General features: G+C 37.3%; 1 protein-coding gene across 5 annotated transcripts in view; it reads right to left on the bottom strand.

Annotated features, from left to right (window-relative positions):
- Positions 1-5,569: 5,569 nt before the first annotated feature.
- The window catches only part of LOC122215074 (lithostathine-like), a 419,576-nt gene continuing 403,690 nt past the window's right edge, over positions 5,570-21,455 (bottom strand). For 2 of the 5 annotated variants that reach the window (XM_042930242.1, XM_042930246.1), the window contains exons 9-10: positions 21,193-21,348; positions 5,572-5,665 (exon numbers count right to left, since the gene is read on the bottom strand). The gene's annotated coding sequence lies outside the window, so the exon portion shown is untranslated. Of the gene's footprint in view, positions 5,666-21,192; positions 21,349-21,455 lie in introns of all 5 variants that reach the window. The other 3 variants (XM_042930247.1, XM_042930248.1, XM_042930243.1) reach the window with 3 other exon arrangements.

The following is a 21,455-nucleotide window of genomic DNA, read 5'->3' as shown; positions in this document are numbered from 1 at the left end:
GTCTCCTAAACTTTGATTAAAGCTGCAGAAGCATCCTCTTCCACCCAGTAAGTGCTGTGGCTGAACTGAACATTAACCCTCACTGTGTAACCTTGGGAAAACCTTTTGAATGTGCAGCAGTCATAATCCATCATAGTTGCCAGTGACCCAGGACAAATCAAGGTATGAATTACAGTGGCCATTACTGAAACATTTCACAGAACTCATGAAACATTATCTGACCTGAGCTCTCTTGGTAGGAGAGAGAGGGTACAAAGCAAAACAGCTATGGCAGAAAGAACCACAAAAGGAACATCTCATTTTCCTTCTCATCTCCAATTGCTAAAAGAACTAGAACTAGAATCATCTTCCCACGTTTTGGGTTCTTATTTGCAGGTTGCAAACATTTATTCAAATATTTTACATATACCAAGGAAGGTTGCACTATAAATCTGACATGAGATTCAAGATGCTGGGATGATTTTTGAAGAGCAAGGCTAAAACCATGTACTTTGCAAACGAACAAACAAGCAAATACAAGATTTAAATGAAAGTTAAGAAATCTTTTCTGCCTATCCCTCTTCTACCTAAACTATTACCTCTCACTCCTTTTTTTTCAAAAAAGTTTAATTGTTACTTTACATGTTAAATCTACTTTTGACATGAAACTGAGATTGATGGAGGATGAAGCTACATTCTCTCAGAAGCTTAGCTGGGCCCCAGTGAAGTGAAGCGTCCTTAAAAATTTTTGCAGGGCAGTCTTTGGAACTTTTACCTCCAGATTGTGTATTATCTTAAGCAGTTGAATGTTCTATACCTTCTGTCCAACAGACAATCCAAATTCCTACCAAGGTACTGATTTTGTTTAATGTATTGTTCCTGCAAAGGATGAAGAAAACTTTCACCCAAAGAGTTTCATAAATTAACAGACTTGTTAGCAAAAGAGAAATTTTTTATTTTATACTAGTAGATTTTTGCAGGATTTATAAATTACATGTCTGTAGATCTCCAACATATGAGACTGGCCCAGTAGTGACAACAGACTTGTCAGAACTTAAAGCAAATGTAAGCTATTGCTCATTGAATATATATTGAGGAAGAAAAAAAAAATCATAAGTCATTTTATAAACTTAAGGGAACAGAGTTATGAACCTTCCAAATACTTGTTATGGTCATGGTTCTAATTCTCTTGCCAAAAGATGAGTTGGGATATTCCTTTACTCTCCTTTACTACCCATCAACTTAGCTCAACTGCCTACCCTGAAAACTGCTTACTGGTAGTTTCCTCCCTGCCCCCCTGGAATACCTTGCATTGTGAAAGACTTTAATAGCCATGATTTGCTGTGGCAGGGTGGTGCCCCATGCATGTTCAAGTTACCTTCAGATTTAATGTTTTCTGTCTGGCTCAAAGTCACATTAGGAAGTGAAACTCTGATCCGAGACCTTTACTACCCAGGAGTCAGCTATTTTCAATGACTTTCTCAGTAACATTCAATCCTTTTGACCTGCCTCTCTGCCTTTCATTTGCATTCTAGCCTGGCCCAAGGAGAGTGATTGCCTGTCCTGGATTGCTTCTTGCACGGTGTTGATTTAGTGGTAACACTGTACTGTATAATTCATCTGCTCCTTGGTCCCATAATGACTCGGCTTATACAATGCACACACTGAATATCTATCTAGGAACCTTGGCCCTAGGGCATTGAGAGCAGCAAAGGAGAGTCCTTGCTCCAGGGATGGTCCCTAATCTATGGTTGAAAGGAAAGTTTCAGGGATGGCTGTTTATAAACAACGTAAGAGGGCTCAGTTTTCCATATGGTATGATCTTGGGTGTGTTGGGGTAGGAGGGATATGGAATTAAATTAAATGTAATGAATACCTACAATGTGATAAATACGGGGACAAGCACTTTGCATATGTTCATTCATTTTTCAAAGCAACTGATGAGGAAACTGAGGCTTAAAGGGTTTAAGTAACATTTTTAAGATCACACAGCTAGAAATTGATAGATTAAAACTTAAATCTCTCTGATGCCAAATCCTGTATTATTTTCTTATTTGATAGTAACCATTCTTCCTGTTTTTCCATGGCATAGTCTTCTGTCTCCTGTATTACCTCTGCCCCTAGCAATCTGAAGGACAGGATAGGTTATGCTGTGATGACAAACAGTCCTCAAATCTCAGTGACTTGAAACAATTAAGTTTGTTTCTCCCCTAACCTAATGTCTACTCTGAAGCAGCTAGAGGTTATACTCTGTGTCACCCTTAGTTAAGGACCCAGGCTGATGGAGCTACACTGTCTGGAATGGTGTGGTCCCCATGGCAGAGGGAAAAAGAGCTGTGCCAGATTATGCACTCATGATTACAACTTCTGCCCAGAAATGACACACTTCCTCTGCTTACATTTCATGGCCATGCCTAAGGACTCAAGAAATGCAAATGTGCCATGTACTTGGAAAAAGAATGGGGAATATTTGGCCAACACTAGTGATTACTATAGCTCTTCAGGGCCATGAAAATACCACTGGGTTTCTAAATAGGTCTAGAATACCAGAGGTGAACTCACCTGTTGCCAGTTGCAACTTCTTGGTCTACTTTTACTAATATCGACCACAGAAGATTTATAAAAATAGTTAGATGATATATAAATTTTCAAAAGCTGTGACTATGGTTTCCAGTATTTGTGAGTGCATTTGGGAGGAGATGTTGGATGAGTGGAAGTGTTTTCCAGGACTAGATCAAGGGATCTAGCAAGATAACAAATGATGGATCGGGCTGGACCAGATAGCCAGGTATAGTCACTGCTTAGTTTGACAGGCTTGAGCAAGTTCAAAATGGGACATTTGCTAATCACCATGCTGCCATTCTACAGGCAACTTTTTTTTTTATTCTTAAAGATTCTTTGGCTAGCCAAGGAACACTTAGAATATGACCAGCTAACTTCTTTCCTAACTTCATGTATCATGATCCCTAAGGATCATGTCATGATCAGACAAAGGCAGGAAGTAGTCATCCTATAAAGGCCTGGACATCTGATGGAAGGGATGAAAGAATCATAATCCAAATATCCATCTATATTCCTCATTCCTTCCTCTGATATTGTCACTGAAACCTCCAGCTGGACTTCATTCAGATAGAATGTAACTTCTCCTTACATGAAGGATACTTTTAACTATATATTCTTTTTGTTTGCCTGTCTAAATCATAAGCATGTGTATGTATCATCTACTTAAAACAACCAATTAAACAAACAAAAATTGGAAGGAAATATCTCTCAAAATGTCAAGGTACTCATTCTGCTATAGATCTCAATTTAGGGACAAGAGAAATTATTATTTTTATTTAATTTTATCAAGATCCTCCCAAGGAAGGCATGATATTCTATGTTGTTTCCCTCTCCCCTGGCAAAGCAAAAACAGTCTTGTGGTTTCCTCTGATCTGCACATATTCATTGGCCACCCATTATCTTGAACTATATTCAATGCCTTTCACTGAGATTGACAACACGGTTTCTGGGAGCTAAACATTTATACCCTTATGCAGCATCTTCTAATATCCAGAGCTTGACCACTTTTCATTTACTCTCTTTATTTTCAAAACAACTTTGGGAAGTAGGTGGGCCTTATGGTCATATGACTTGTGGGTATACTGATGTCCAATAAAAGAAAGATATTTGCTTAGGTTCAGACAGTGGGTCAGAATCAGGGATAGATCTGCACTTTTAGTTTTGGGTATATTTATTTATCCTCCCTGAAACAGTTCCCTTTCAGTTTTTCTATATTCACTTAAAAATATTTACCCATACCATTAATTAGTACTATAATTAAAGAAGGTCTTAATTATTTGCTGCCTTGGTAGTAACTTGTATTTGTTAGTAATTTATTCTCTTAGAGTGGGGAGTTTCTTTTTTTTTTTTCCTCTCTCATCTGCCCAAGAAACTATCATGATCATTAAAATTAGGTCCTATTTAACTGTCTGGCATTCAAGCCTCCTCATACTTTAATCTCATTTCACATTCTTGGTTTTCCCTACTACTACTTCATGCACATGACATGTCACCTAAGGATTGACGGTTATCAGAATGTGCTCCATGATCTGCTGCCTCTGAGTATCTGTTTTTCTCTCAACCAGAAACATCCTGCTTCCACGTTACCATATGTTGAAATTATCCTTCTTGAAAACCCTCCTCTTGATCTATCTCTTCTATTGACCTGTTACCGACTAGAAATACATACAGCCTTTTTCTCTTATGAATACTTCTTACTGATGTTAGTAGGATGGAACCTTTTTTTTCTGAGGGCGAAGAAAGCTCTCAGCACTGTACTTTAGTCATAATAGCAGCTTAATAATATTTGCTCATCTATAGCAGTGGTTCTCAAAAGTGTTGGTTCCAGGATCCTTAACACTCTTAAAAACTTTTTAGGAGCCTGAAGAACTTTTGTTTATGTAGATTATATCTGTTAATATTAGATATCTTAGAAATTAAATTGAAAAAATTTTAAGTCACAAGAGTACTCAAGCACACATTCATTATCCATCAGAGTAATGATGTCATCATATATTATTCAGACACTGGAAACCTTCCTTATATACTTGGGAAAGGAGAATGTAAAAGGAAAATAATTCATTAATATTATTATGAAAATATTTTTATGTTACAGATTCCCTGAAATGGTTTAGGGGATACTCAGAGGTCCCTGTACCACACTTGGCAAGCACTAAACTATTACTACAGAAAGAAACTTGGACTAAGAGTCAAGAGTTCTGGGTTCAGGTCCTCTCTCTTACACAAACATAATGTTTAATATTTATCTGGGCTTGAGCCATCTTCTGAAAGTCAGGGAACAGGGGCTAAGTGACTGTGAAACTTCTCCTTGCTCTAAGTACCTGCTCCTAAACTTGTGTAGATGGATACTCTGATGCTCTTGGGTAACCCTGATGCTTTCAGGTAACCTCCCATCAAGGGATTCTTCTCCCAGTTAGCATTAACCTTTTTGCTAACCGTTGAGCTGGTTGGCTATAAATGTTTCTGCCATGCCTAGAAAATTATGAGATATGTTTAGGGCATGATAATAGGTGGATGCTAGGAAGGCAGGCAACAGAAAGAATCTCAGACATCATTTTGAAATAAGGTGTCTCTTGCCAGAGGTGCCATGATAAGGTCCTGCTGTTAAGTTCTAACAAAATTGGGTCATGTGACATATGAAGCTAGCTGGGGAGGATTAAGACTTCTAAAAATTTATGAAGTCCATGGATGTTCTTTATAATTAAATCCCAGGGGCACCTGGGTGGCTCAGTCGATTAAGCGTCCGACTTCAGCTCAGGTCAGGATCTCACAGTTTGTGAGTTCAAGCCCCACATCGGGTTCTGTGCTGACAGCTCAGAGCCTGGAGCCTGCTTCAGATTCTGTCTCATTCTCTCTCTGCCCCTTCCCCATTTGTGCTCTGTCTCTCAAAAATAAATAAAAATGTAAAAAAAAATTTTTTTTAAAGAATTAAATCCCAGACACTTTGGTTTCCCCACAGATATCATAATGTCCTCTCTCAGCAACTTCATGCTTCACCTTCATGTGCAAACCTGTGCCTAAGTCCATATGAGGCTTCTCTTTGTCACATCAATTCCTCTGCATCAAAAATTATCTGTCTTGTGTCCTTAGGCCATACTCAAAAGCTGAAAGTTACCCAGTTCACCTGAAAATAAATTATCATGTGTTAGTAGGATTTAATAATTTAGCATATTATATCTCATAGGTATAACTATGGTCTTTAGTAGACATCTTGTTATTTATAAAATGGACTCGCCTGAATCTCATCACACTGGAAGTTCTGTCGGGAAGATGGTTTGGGTCACGGGGCTTTAAGCGATAGAGATCACATGAACTAAGAGTCTCTGAGTGATGGAGTAGAAAGTATATGGAAAACCTGGGTTCAGCTCCTGACTATGCCAAGGAATAGCTGACCTTGAACAAATTGTGTAAGCTCTCTGAGCTTCTGTTTACTTATCTGTAAAATGAAGTTATTTGTAGTTATAAACCTAGAGTATTTAGGCTTAAATTTGCTGCTGCTTTGATTTCATGAAATGAATGCTTTGGTTCTCAGCCTTCAAAGCTTTCTGTTCAGCTGCTCTACCAACCGTATGTGGCATGCCCTCCTTTTACCTGTTATTATTTTTTTAAGAGAAAATTTTCAACAAAGTGCTTGCTTCTTTCCATACACAAAGAAACAGCTATTTGAAATGATGTTGTACTCAAGGTTGGAGTATTTAATATAGAATCAATAATCTCAAAGGTTTTCCTTTAATAGGAAGAAAACTGTGCTTTGTCCTCATCAAATTTAGTTCTCTCTCTCTCTTTCAGAGAAGTAGGACTCCAAGATAATGAGACCCACTGGAAGAATAAATAAAAGGAGGGTCTTAAAATGACATTAAGACAAAGGCCAGGATACAGGATTATAGCAAAGAAGAGACCATATCTGTGCAGGCAATTCCAAGGGGTTTCATATCTCCTTCTTCCCTTTTAAAGGACATTTTGGCTGGATTATAGAATTCTAATTTTATAATATTACTTATTTTTTCTGAAATTATTCAAAAATTAGCAGTCAGTCTTATTGTTGTTCATTTAGAGATATTGTGTATTTTTCCTCTGGCTTTTTTTTCCCAACTACTTAAAGTATATTGACAAATAAATCTAGAAGATATTTAAAGTATACATTATAATGATTTAATATATGTATACATTGTAAAAGTATTTCCCTGATCTAATTAATTATCACATCCATCACCTCACATATGTACACATTTACCTGTTTTTCTGAGAACATTTAAGTTCTACTCTAAGCAAATTTCAGTTGTACAATGCGGTGTTATCAACTATGGTCACCATGTTATGCATTCAATCCTTAGACCTTATTCATCTTATAGCTGAAAGTTTGTATCCTTTTACCAACCTATCCTTATTTCTCCCATCCCCATCCCCTGGCAACCACTTTTCCATTCTGTATTCCTATCCATTTAACTTCTTAAAAGTAGTATTATCCCACATATAAGTGATACTATGCAGTATTTGTCTTACTCTGTCTGGCTGATTTTATTTAGGTCCATCCATGTTGTCACCGATGGCAGGACTGCCCTCTTTCTCATGGTTGAATATTCTGTTGTATGTACATAGTACGTCTTCTTTATCCGTACATCCAATGATGAAAACTTAGGTGTTTCCATATCATGGCTATTGTGAATAATGCTTCAGTGAAGATTGGAATGCAGTTTACTTTTTGGTACCTGGTTGCTTTTAAGTTTGTACTTTATCTTTAGTATTTATCAGCTTTGATATGATGTGAGCAGGTATATATATTTTTTTAATCCTGCTTAAGATTTGTAATAATTTTTTTGTTTATTTATTTTAAGAGAGAGAGAGACAGAGAAGAGAGAGAATGAACACAAGCAGGGGAGGGGCAGAGAGAGAGAATCCAAAGCAGGCTCCACACTAAGTGCAACCGCAGAGCCAGATGCGGGGCTCGATTTCACGACTGTGAGATCATGATATGAGCTGAAATCAAGAGTTGGATGCTTCACCGAATGAACCACCCAGGCGTCCCAGGTTTGTAATAATTTTTGAATTGTTGGCTTGATGCTTTACAATTTGGGGGAAATTCTTATTCATTATCTCCTCAAACACTGCCCTTGTGCAATGTATCTCTCTTCTGGGACCTTCATAACATTCATGTTAGATTGTTTTGCTTTTTTCCATGTGTCTTTGAGCTCTTTTCTGGGTTTTCCATATTTTTTCTTTCTAATTCCGTTTCAGAATTTTCTACTGACGTATCTTCCAACTTGATAATTGTATTTTCAGCTAAGCTCAACTGCTTTTGTATGCACCTACTGAGTTCTTAGTTTCAGATATTGTATCCTTCAGTTTTAGAATTTCTATTTGATTCTTTTAAAATAGATTTTATCTTGTCATCTGATTTCTTGAATATTGAATCACAATTATGTTCAAATCTCTGATATTTTTTATCCAGGATTCCCATGTGTTATTTCTATTGTCGGTTTTTAACTTCTGGTCCCATTTCTTGGTTTGCTAGGTAATTTTTGATAGTTAGCTAGTCCTCTGTAGGAAGCAGTATTCTGGATGGTGCTATCTTCTTGTAAAAGGGATTCACCTTTTCCTCTGTCAGGCAACTAGAGTAGAGGATGTTCACCTTAATCAATCAGGGACTGTGGTGATAGAGGCTGGGTTGTATTCTTTTTCTAATTTAATATAATTCTTGTTAGGCCTAAATTAAGAACTTAGCTTTGGGGGGTTCTGTTTCTAGTTCTTTACTTTCTAGCACAGCAAGACTTCAAAAAGCTCAGCTTTACTTTTCAGCTGCTTCTTTCTATACTAGCCACTGCCTTACGTTAAGAATGAATAAATTAAGACACCAAAAACAAATCAATAAAAGAATAAAATAGACATCATCAAAATAAAATACTTTCATATATCAAAGGATACTATTAAGAAAGTGAAAATGCAACTATGGAACAGGAGAAAATATTTGCAATTCATATATCTCATATGGGTCTAGTATTCAGAATATAAAATGAATTATTACAACTTAATAACAACAAAAAAGATAAGCAACCCAATTTTAAAAATGGGCAGAAGACTTGAATAGACATTTCTCCAAAGAAGGTATATATATGGCCTGTAAGCACACGAAAAATACTCAACGTAATTAGTCATTGGGGAAATTTAAGGCAAAACCAAAACGAAATGCCACTTCATACCTACTGTGATGGCTATTGATTTTATTTTATTTTATTAAATGTTTATTTTTGAGAGAAAGAGAGCATGAGTGTGGGATGGGCAGAGAGAAAGAGAGAGAGAGGGAGACACAAAATATGAAGCAGCCTCCATCCAGGTCTGAGCTGTCAGCACAGAGCCTGATGCAAGGCTCTAACCCACTAACTGTGAGATCATGACTTGGGCTGAAGTTGGATGCTTAACTGACTGAGCCATCCAGGTGCTCCATGATGGCTATTGATTGTAAAAAAAGAAAATAACAAGTATTGTTAAGAATGTATAAAAATTGGGGGCACCTTAGTGGCTCAGTCGGTTAAGCATCCAACTTCAGCTCAGGTCATGATCTCACGGTCTGTGAGTTTGACCCCCATTCGGGCTCTGTGTTAACAGCATAGAGCCTGGAGCCTGCTTCAGATTCTGTGTCTCCCTCTCTTTCTACCCCTCTTCCACTTGCACTCTGTCTCTCTCTCAAAAATAAATAAACATTAAAAATTTTTTTTTTAACGTGAAGAAATTGGAACTCACATGTATTGCTGGTGGAAATGTAAAATGGTGCAATCACTTAGGAAAACAGTTTGGTGGTTAAAAGAAAAGTAAAATACAGAATTACCATATGGTCCAGCAATTCCTCTTCTAGGTATATACCTCAAAAAAATGAAAACAGCTATTCAAACAAATACTTACACAGGAATGTTCATAGCAGCACCATTGACAATAGTCAAAAGGTTGAAACAGCCTGATTGTCCATCAAGTAATAAATGAATAAAATGTAATATCCACTCAATAAAATATTATTCAGTCATAAAAAGGAATGAAGTACTGATACATGTTACAACATAGACAACTTTATGCTAAGCAAAAGAAACCAAATACTACAGGGCATGTATTGTATGATTCTATTAATTTGAAGTATCTATAATTGGTAAATCCATACAGACAGAAACCAGATTAGTGGTTGCCAAGGATTAGGCACTGGGGATAGGAAATGACTTCAATTTGTACAGGGTCAGTGTGGTAGAGATAAAAATGTTTTTGACTTTGATAGAGCTGGTGATTATATAACATTGTGAATGTACTAAATTCTACTGAACTATATGCTTCGAAGTGGTCAATTAATTTTGTGTTATATGAATTTTACCTCAATTAAAAAATATTAAGCCAATATCCTGATAGCAAAAGCAACATGCAGACTGTTGGGCACACTGCAATGGCCTTCTCTTCTTTCTAGTACCTCAACTCCTCAATCCTTGGCTCCCTCATCAGCTCTCTGATGCCTTTAAATCTATGCCTGTTTGTTATATTTTATTCAGAATTGGCATCTTCCTGATTCATTCAAAGTTTTTCTAACCTTCTTCCTCTGACTTCCACAAGCTATTATTGACTACTACACTCAAATCTATAGAATTTTAGTTATTCCTCAACTTATACGTAACTTGTGTCTTTAACCATCTTATATTCTTTTTCACAATCAGAATAGTTTGTGTTTCTTACCTCCAGCACATTACACAGTGGTTTTCAAAGCTTAGAATAAGTAGAATCACCAGGGGCAATTCATTGGCCCTAATCCCAAAGATTCTTTTTATTTCTTTTTATTTTTTTTTTAATGTTTATTTATTTTTGAGAAAGAGAGAATGTGAGCAGGGGAGGAGCAGAGAGAGAGGGAGACACAGAATCCAAAGCAGGTTCCAGGCTCTGAGCAGTCAGCACAGAGCCCGATGCGAGGCTTGAACTCACAAACCACGAGATCATGACCGGAGCCGAAGTTGGACACTTAACCAACTTAGTCACCCAGATGCCCTGGCCCTAATCCCAGAGATTCTGAATAAAATCCTAAATTGAAAGCGAGGAAACTGCATTTAACAAGCACCACAGATGTATGAAACCCATGAGCTACAGAACTTCAAGAGATACTTCTCAATACTGTTAATATGAGAGATGTCTAATAAGTATCCGTTAAGAGAATAATGACTACGCTCATGATTGAAAAACCCTTTTGAAATGTCCTTCCCAGTCTCATTCCCCATTGAAGATGCAATGCCTTAAGTGTTTTACATTTCACCCTTGCCCACATTCCACCCACTGTGCAATCAGAATATGCAAAGAAGGCTACACCATCAATATGCATAATATATCAAATTGTGGACAAGGTGAGCCAGTTAATATTGCTTAGAGGAATTTCCATTTTGCATATCATAACTTTTATCTTAATATTATATTGACATTCAGTGATCTTTGACAAGTAATTTGACTTTGCAATTACATTTTTTGTTGTTGTTGTTGGCTTGCTAAAAGAGCTAATAAGGGGCACCTGGGTGGTTCAGTTGGTTAAGCTTCCGACTTTGGCTTAGGTCACGATCTCAGAGTTCATGGGTTCTGGCCCTGCATTGGGCTCTGTGCTTATAGCTCAGAGTCTGGAGCCTGCTTCAGATTCTGTGTCTCCCTCTCTCCTTCTCTCGCCCTCTCCCACTTGTGCTCTGTCTCTGTCTCTCTCAAGAATAAATAAGCATTAAAAAAAAGAGCTAATAAGCCATATACGTCATGAGTAGTAGTAAGTGTATGGGCGGTGACTGACTGCCCTACCATGACCAAAGTAAAGAGAGAGTGAAGTGGGATGAGACATCAAGAAGTGTAGAGGTTCTTCTAAAAGGGACCAAGTAAAGACCTATGTGTCCGGAGAGAACAGAGGTAAATGGAAAAGCATTATTAGAGCAATTCATGTTCAAGTATTTTTGTCTCAACTCTTATCTCAGTATTTAAATGGAAGTATTTTGGGAGCTTCTGTGATGCAGGTAATCAACTTCATGCCTTAGTTATCATTATGTGGAAACACAGACACCTAGCCATGGTTTCATGATATTTGAAATGCTGAGAGAACTGGGAAGAGAAATGCATGTCCCAAGATCCCCTACGTTGTCTTCACATCTAGGTAGCTACCCAAATCTCCCTGGATCTAGTGGAGAACTCTTCCTTCTCTACACGTTGAGACTTAAGAGAGTTCTTTCATGGATTCTACCCTCTTTGTTCTTTGTGCAGTCTAGATCCAGGTGCTGAAATCAGGTAACTGTGTTTTCATTACAATGCAGCCACTTTCATACTCTGAGTCTTTGACCAGACTGTTTCATCCATTCTAAGACTCAGTTCCCTCATCTGAAAAATGGATCAGTACCTACTATAAAGGATGACCATGATGAATCAATTATATATTTTACTTAGCATAATTCTCTCTAAGTCATGAGAATAAAAAGCACAGCATAAGGAATATAATCAGTGGTATTGTAATACCAGATGTATGGGGACGGATGGTAGCTACACTTGTGGTGAACATAGCAAAATGTATAAACTTACTGAATCACTATGTCTATGCTGTACACCTGAAACGAATGTAACATTGTGTGTCAACTATACTCAAATAAAAAAGAAAGAAAAGAAAAGGAAAAAGAAAGCAACTTATAAAAAATAAATGAGATAATGCAAGTAAAACAATAAGTCTAATACTGTCTAAAAAAATGAAGTACTCATTAATAGAGTATCTATTTTTATAGGAGTCCAAAGTGAGTAGTTTTGTATTTTTGTTCATTGATTCTACCAATGGAGTTCATACTGTGTGGCCTTGTCATATGCTATCCCTTTTGAAAGTATCTTGACTATACCCTGAGCCAGCCATGCTTTCCTCCTTACCTTGTTTCCCTGCTCTATACACACAAGTCCTTAAAATGACTGCTGTTCCATGTCTGGATCCTGGTTTAAATGGACTGTGGCTGGTATCCTGTCTGTAATGATGGTCCCATCATGCAGGTGGTTGTCATTACGGACAGGATACTTATACACCTTCCCCACTAGCTTATTTAATCCTCACCTAAAACATACACAAGATATCTATATATCTATATAGCTATACAGCTATATCTATAAATAGACAGCCAAGCTTCACAGGTCACACAACTTCATGAAAATCACACAGTTTGTAAGAGACTGAGTAAATATCTAGCCTGGTCTGCCTATCAGATAGAAAATTGATCTTTATTCTTTCTTTTTCCTTCTTTCTTTCTTTCTTTCTTTCTTTCTTTCTTTCTTTCTTTTTTTCTTTCTCCCTTTCATTATACTCAGTCATGGTTAATCTAGAAGTGTTGAATTTTGAGCCAGTTTTAAATAAGAATTGATAGTGGGAAGACTAAGAAGAGAAACTTCCCTGGTAGAAGCATTCTGGGGGTATTTAGAATTAACTCATAATAACCACATTTGGTAGGATCCTATGGTGTTTCATTATGGTTTCAATGTGCTCTTGTATAATTTAAGACTTATTGTGCCAAACTTTTCCAGAGGGGTAACAATCATAAAAGTCAAGCTGTGACTTTTCACAGTTATTTAGAGACTGTAATATCACTGAATTTAAGCCATGTGAATAGAAAATACCAACTATTGGAGCAATAATTGCCACTAGGAAAAAAATCCATTTATCTTACAAGAGCCTCAAATGATTCTTTCATTGATATAAAAAATAAATCCCAGAAACATCATCCTCTTGTCTTCTGACCCAATGCCACCCACTGGAGGTGATAAATGCAGGAACATCTGGGAGGCCGCTACTCAAAGAGCTGTGCAGATTGGCTTCCTTTGGCAATTTACTGGGCAAGGACTGCCCCTTGGGACAATATACCTTCAGAAAAAAAAGTGAGAGGCAGCTGAGTTTTTCAAGTGGCATTCCAGGACTGGCAGCTTGTAACAAAAAATGAAGTAAGGGTTTATAGACCCATAGGCAAGGAGGGTCACAGACTATGGAATGCCAGGAACCTCACTAGTCTTAGATCTAAGACCAATCTCACAGACAGAACTTTTTTTTTGTCTTTTTAAAATAATTTAATTTATTTATTTTATATAACTTTATTAATTTATGACTCCTGGGTTATAAGATACAGAAGAGCCAAGTCTGGTTAACAAAAACACTTACCAGAAGGTCAAATGGTGGGTCAAGAATTAAAGGAAGAGCTAAAGAATTAGCTTCAGAAAAATAAGGGCAGAATAACAACAGGGTTTTTAGTAGCAAAAAATAATGGTTTATCTCTTCAGGCCACTGATATAGGTGTTAGGTCAATATTAATCCTTTTAAATCCTGTTTCCATAATCCAAATCCTCAAGAGAGTGTCCAAATAGCCTACACAGGGTAACGTGCCTGCTGCTTGGACCAGGAAGGACAGAACACCTTGATTAATAGCCCTATCAAGACTACCCACAGTGGGGAAGTTGTATCTGAGGCAGGGAAATTGATATGCTATTTCTAGAAGTTGTAGGAATGCAAGTCACATGAAGCAATCCACTTTGAATCATACACTTTTACTCCTGAGAGCAGAACTTAGTTCTTCTAGAGCAGAGTCCAGCCCACAGAGTTTCTCCGTAGACTGGAAACTTTGTGTACTTGGAGTAAAAAAAGAAGTCTACTATCTCTCCCTCCATAAATCATGTATATGGGTATTTTATATTTTTACACTTAAAAGTTTATTTCTTTTTAACAATTATAATTACTATACCTAATTTTCTCCATTAATATTTCATTAAAAGAATTTCCTGTCATTAAACTTATTCGAATACATAATTTACTGACTGCTATGCCATTATGCGTTATCATAATTTAGCCTATATTCATTTTCAAGTAATTTAAGTTTTTAAAGAAATTTGAACATACTGTAATGAATAATCTTGCACATAAATTTATGTACACATCTGCAATTATTTTCCCAAATAAATTCCTAGAATTATCAGGTCTAAACAAATGAACACTATTAGGATACATATTGCCAAATTTACCTCCACAAGGGTATTTACCTCCACAGAAGAAGACCCTGAAGGTGTGTTTAAAATGAAGGCAGAGGCACAGGGCTAGTACCCTGGAGAGTATTGTGGACCACTGGCTGGCTTGGCACAGTGGAAACATTTGGTCTGGTTATCACATACCTATCCCTGGGAATAGGGTGAATACTCAACTCCTAAGGAATAGTGGATATAGATTTCCAAGTTAATTTGTGTCCCAGGAATACCCAACACGAGATGCTCTATGGTTAGAGATGTATTTACAACTGCTAGCACCAGAACGACCATAAACCAATCTTAATAAACTATCCATAGCATGTCTAATTGTAAGTAAATCTTGATAAAATCTTGAAGGTAACTAATTGCAAATGTACCCTAAGGTAATTAAATGAGGTGACTAAATCATTGTATTTCTTCTTCCAGGATTATTTGCATTTGATGTCTTCTTCACAGAAGAAAGTTTGTGGTACAGAATCAAATACAGACGTGGAAAAGACATAAAATAACTTGTCCCAGGAGGGACATAAAATAATTTTTCCCAGGAGACAAATACACAGAATGTGTACCAACTCTCTTCTATTCAAAACCCATAGCAGAAAGCATTAGTCTATCAGGCAGTCTTTCCTACTCAGCCTGGATACAACTTTAGAATCTTTCTCATCCCAGCAATTCAGGCAGATAATAGTGGTAGCTGGAGGAGGAACTTCACTTAAAATCTATTTCAATCTCTGATAGGAAGTTTACCTCAGTTATCTTAACACTTCCCATCCCAGTGTAGTGCTCCCATGTAAGTATTAGCTAATGTTGATGCAATACACTCTACATTGCACAGTGAGCATAGGTTGCTCCATTTAATCTTTATAACATTGGGACACTTATTATCCCCCATTTTATGGCTAAAAGGATTGAAGCTTAGGGATGTTAAATAGCGTGCCCTAAATTCCCTGGCTAGTGATTATCAACTATGTGAAGGGTCTGAGAATGTATTCAACTGGGGTCACTGTATTCAAAAAAATTTCCTGATCCATATTATGTGGACATTGTCTATCTTATATATAAGGTACTTGAAGAAGGAGTTTAGTTGCTGTATTTTTTAGTGTATAAGACTCATCCCAGCAGCACACACAAATTCTGAAAAGCTATTTGAAGAAGACAGTGAAAATAATGATGCTCTTATTTTTACAAGGATTCTCAGTATTTCTGTAGATAGTTTGAAAGCTTCTCTTTGCTTTCTGGCAGCTTGAATCTGAATGATTGTTCCATGAGAACACATCTTTAAAATCGTTTGAAAAGGTAATCCTATAGCCCGTAAGATCTAAGGTTTAGGAAGCTTTGGGGGGAATCATCCTTCATTTTTTTTTTTCATTAATACATATATTCCTGTTTCTCATAGTTTGGTGTCCTTCTTTTTAAATGTAATATCTCTCCTAGGTTTCTGCACCTCAGGGAGATCTTAGGCGGTTTTGGATTTATCTCTTACCTTTGTCTTCCAAAAAAAATGAGACCATCCTTTGTGTTTCGGAAGATAGCTTTGAAAAGAAGCTTCAGAAAGCCTGGGATTTTAGACATATTGAAGGGTGTTGGATTTATGTAGCTTCATTTTACCAGTAGTGTCAGTCCATGCTGAGCCTGGACCTATTTCTTTGGCTGGAGGCACATCGATCTCAGGTTGTATTTTCTTTCTTGGCAGTGTTAAGTACGGCTTCTCCTTGTACTGCCTCCTGCCATGTTCTGTGCTAGTCAGGACGGGTGACTTCTGGTATCAACTATTCAAGACTTTTCCCTGAATAGTGATGGCCATTTGTGTGTGTGTGTTGTGTGTGTAGGTGTGTGCGAGCTTGTACTCTGGCCCTTGACCATCAGGGATCTCCTGGCATGGTCATGGCTCCTGAAGGTAGAGAAAGGAAATGCCCAGAGATGCCTTGGGAAGCTTGTCCAAGGGAAATGACTGAAGGTGGCAGCTGCTACTTCTTTCGGTTGACTATGTGTAATGTAGTCTGTTTACTTTTAAATTTTGCTGTTTTGATCCAGCTTTGAGGCCCTTCTGGAGGTTGGTCAGTTCCTGTTTGGGGCCAGGTGATTACGTCCATACCCAAATCCCTTCTGTTATCAGGTCTCACACTCCAGGGCCTCTTAATACCTAATGCCCAATTACCCTAGGGCCAGGTACCAAACAACTAGCAACTGTCCCTGTGCCTGGAGTCAGAGAAGTTATTTGAATTAGCCAGTTCACAGGGAGCCACAAACCTAATTAATCTCACCTCAACTGTCACACATAAGCTGTACCCTACAACTCTAGCTTGCTGCTACCCTATTTCTAGAGTGCAATCCCCTATGTGGCCCTGCCTGGCAGGTCTTCTCTGCCTTCCACCTATTCAAGTGTAATTATGTTGCATGCCACTAAAAGAATCTTTAAATCTCATAAAATAGCAGGGTACTGTTTAAGATGCCTTCACTCTCAGGAATTGAAAGCATGGATTCAAGTGGCTTAAACTATAAGGAGATCTTTTGACTCAATTACAAGAAATTCAAAATAGGATCAGCTTCAGGTACCCACTGATCAAAGCTTGGACTCCTCTTCTACATGATTCTGAAGGCTCTTCCCTTCTTTGTTAAATAATTTTTTATTGACATATAATTGATATATTAGCTTCAGATGTACAAGATAATGATTCATTATTTGTATATATTGTGAAATGATCATCACAATATGTCTGGTTAACACCTATCACTAAAGTTAAAACATTTGTTTTTTCTTATAATAAGAACTTTTCAGATGTACTCTCTTAGGGACACCTGGGTGGGTCAGTTGGTTAAGTATCCAACTTGGGTTCAGGTCATGATCTTGTGGTTTGTGAGTTTGAGCCCCACATGGAGCTCTCTGCTGTCAGCATGGAGCCCACTTAGGATCCTCTGTCCCCAGCTCTCTCTGCCCCTCCTCCGTTTATGTATGCTTTCCCTCTCTCTCAAAAATAAACACTTAAAAAAAAAAGATTTACTCTTAGCAACTTTAAATGTGGAATACAGTATTGTTAACTATACTTGCCATGCTGTACATTACATACCCATGACTTACTTAGTTTATAACTAGACATTTGTACCTTTTGATCCTCTCACCCACTTTACCCCCTTGCCCCTGCTTCCAACCTCTGGCAACCACTAATCTGTTCTCTGTATCTGTGAGCTTTTTCTTTTCTTTTCTTGAGATTTCACATGTGAGATCATATGGGTTGTGTTTATTTGGCTGATTTATTTCACATATCATGATGACATCAAGGTCCATTCATGTTTTTGCAAATGGTAAGATTTCCTTTTCTATGGTTGAATAATATTCATGTGTGTATGTGTGTGTGTGTGTGTGTGTGTACAGTAAATTTTCTTTATCCATTCATTCATCCATAGGCATCTAGGCTATTTCCATTGTCTCCCCTATTGCAAATAATGCTGCATTGAAAATGGGGTGTATATATCACTTCAACTTAGTGTTTTCATTTCCCTCAGATAAATACCCAGGAGTGGAACTGCTGAATTATATTGTAGTTTTATTTTAAAATTTTTGGGCAACTTCGATATTGTTTTCCACAGTGGCTGCACCAATTTACATTCCCATCAATAGTGCACAAAAGTTCCCTTTTCTGTACATATTTACTAACACTTGTTTTCTCTTCTCTTCCTGATTCTAACAGGTATGTGTATTTTTATGCTATTACCATACTCTCCTGATCACTACAGTTTTGTAGTGTAGTTTGAAATGAGGAAGTGTGATGTCTCCAGCTTTGTTTATCTTTCTCAGGATTTCTTTGGCTAGTTGGGACTTCTGTGACACCATATAGATTTTGAGATTGTTTTTTCTATTTCTGTGAAAAATGTCATTGGAATTTTCATAGGGATTTCATTGAATCTATAGATGGTTTTGTACAATATGGACATGTTAGATAAAATAGACTTTAAGCCAAAAACAGTAAAAAGAGACAAAGAAAAAGCATTTGACACAATACAGCATCCTTTCATGATTAAAAATGTCAACAAATTGGGTATAGAAGGAATAAACCTCAACATCATAAAGGCCATAGGTGGCAAACCCACAGCTAGTATCACACTCAATGGTGAAAAACTGAAAGCTTTTCTTTTAAGATCAGGAATAAGACAAGGGTGCCCACTCTCACCACTCTTATTTAACATTGCACTGGAAGTCCTAGCCAGAGCAACTAAACGAGGCAAAGAAATAAAAATATATCCAATTTGAAAATGAAGAAGCAAAACTGTTGTGATTTGCAGATGATATGATTTTATAGAGAGAGAATCCTAAATAATCAACAAAACAACTGCTGGAACTAATCAACAAATTCAGTAAACATGCAGGATATAAAATCAATATACAGAAATCAGTTGTGTTTCTTAATTTCCTCCATGAGAGAAATCACAGCCAAGATCTTTCTTCTTCATAAACTGTGCTATCTTGGAAGAGGGCTGATATGGGTAGTAAATCTGCTCCTCTTACCCTTTCCCGTGTGTCCAAACTTGTATTGTTTTGCTCCAGTAGTACACTGAAACTTCTCCTTTGAAAACCTGAACTTCCATAAAGGCTATTTTGTCCATGGGTGATTGTCTAAAACACTGTTTTCCAGGGAGTCCCTGACTTTGACTGACAGGGGCTAGGGCCATTCATAGGCCACTGCAGGTGCCATTGCCAGGACTGAGGTCTGTATGTCTGTTACCCAATGCATGGGTTTGAGACTCATCCTGAGGGACTTGATGTATAATGCTGGATCCCATAGTTCCTTCAAAGGCACTTTTATCCATGGATAGATCTCAAACCATTGTTGAGGGGAGGACAAAAGTGAGAAACACTTTATTCCACCATATGCTGATGTCACTCCTCCTTCTTAAATTGTTTTTAAATTTTTTAAAACGTTTTTATTTATTTTTGAGAGAAAGACAGAGACAGAGACAGAGTGCGAGCAGGGGAGGAGCAGAGAGAGAAGGAGACACTGAATCCGAACCAGGCTCCAGGCTTTGAGGTGTCAGCATAGAGCCCGACGCGGGGCTCGAACCCACAGACCCTAAGATCAGGACCTGAGCTGAAGTCGGATGCTTAACTGACTAAGCCACCCAGGTGCCCCAAATCACTCTTCCTTTTTATTGTCTCGAGTAACAATTCTTGGCTTTTGTTGAGACCACTATTAGGTTAAATTAAACCTGAGTCAGAATATAGTCACCCTCCCTTGAAACTCATGGTGACATAGAAGAGGTTAAATGTATATATATATATATATATATATATATATATATATATATACACACACACACACACACACACAGATCCATAATTTGCTTTTCAGCAATATATATATATATATATATATATATATATATATATATATATTTCATTTTTAAGGAGGAACGTGGAAATGAATGTTGGCAAAGAACCAGCAGTATTTACTGTGCCTAGGTATATGTCTTTATTTACTTCATTCTTCTAAGCTCACCTTTATAATTGCTAGCTTTGTAATCTTGGACAACTTCCTTAGAGTCTTAAAACATGAATTTCCTCAACTATGATACAATTTTAGGGGAAAAAATCAATGAAAATTCGTCACCATTAACATATAGGACAAAACAGTATAGCTGATGGCTGATATTCCTTGATCTTTGGATAAAGTCTTTTCTTCCTAAATAGAGGAGTTGGCTTTAGAACACACAAATAATATTGCAAAGGGGAGTAATTTACTATACTATATCCATCAGTGTAGCTGATGTTGGATGCGGTCCTGTGGTCCGGACTTGCAGGAGTAGGGGGAAATATGGAACACCTTCCGCACATCAGGGATATGAAATTTGGGGGAAGGAACACAACTAAATCTTCTCTATCTTTTATACTACTTATCTTTTTCCTGCCATGGTAAAATATCCCAAAGTCCATGAAGAAAGATGTTAAAGCAAAGAGAATGTATTTGTAGGGAAATAAGGAGCCATGGCAAATCAAAAACTTCTCTCCCTAAACACAAAAGTAATGGCTTACTAGTGAAAGAAAGCTATAGGAAAATGGGCGGGTAGAGACTGGTGAGGTAGAATGAATACCTGACCAGGAGACAGAAACAAAGTTCAAGTCCACCTTCACCATTTGCTCTCAATTTTATCTTGAGCAAATTCTGAGCCTATTTTAGGTACAGTCTTTCCATCAGTCAAATGGTAGTAAATGTGTCTGCCTTCTGAACCTCTCAAGGGGACCATGAGAACTGAATGACTCAGTGGAAATGAAAGTATTTTAAAAAACACTATTCTTCATAAATATGGACAAAAATATGCCCTATCTCTGTAAATATATCGAGTCCCCACACCTACCTTCTCTCTTTACTAGTCAGCCAGATCAACCAGCAAATTTAAAATCTAGGCTGAGTGTATTTTCTAACGTTTATGTTTTGGAAAAACTGAAAAGGCAAAATATAATCCACTCTCCTAAACTGATATGAGATATTCAGGAAAAAGTTCTACCAAATGATTCTTTTCCTAATAATAGATATATACGTATATATGAAGATCAAACACCACCATTAAACACAGAAAGGTAATGCAAAGCCAGTTCAGGGTCTCAATGAAATGGCAAGGCAGTAAGATTAATAAGCAGCATACCATAGTCCATGCCCAAGAAACCATTCATTTAGTGCTTGGAAACTTCTCAAACAGAATCTTCTATGTCCTCGTTCACGATTTTCTTTGTTCCTTTAAAGACTTCTCCTTTAGGAGAGTAGTCGCAGGCTTGAGGACCATTTCCAGAATAGCTTCTGCCTATAAAACAGCTTTATTAAAGTTTTGATTTATTAATTGTCCTTAATTAGTTTCTGTGATCACATTTGCCCTTTTATCTTCAAATGATGTTCTCACTGTAATTTTTA

This window comes from Panthera leo, chromosome A3, assembly GCF_018350215.1.
Source record: "Panthera leo isolate Ple1 chromosome A3, P.leo_Ple1_pat1.1, whole genome shotgun sequence".
Taxonomy (NCBI): Eukaryota; Metazoa; Chordata; class Mammalia; order Carnivora; family Felidae; genus Panthera; species Panthera leo.
The sequence above is the reverse complement of the archived record's forward strand: the minus strand, read 5'-3'. Positions and strand labels throughout refer to the sequence as shown.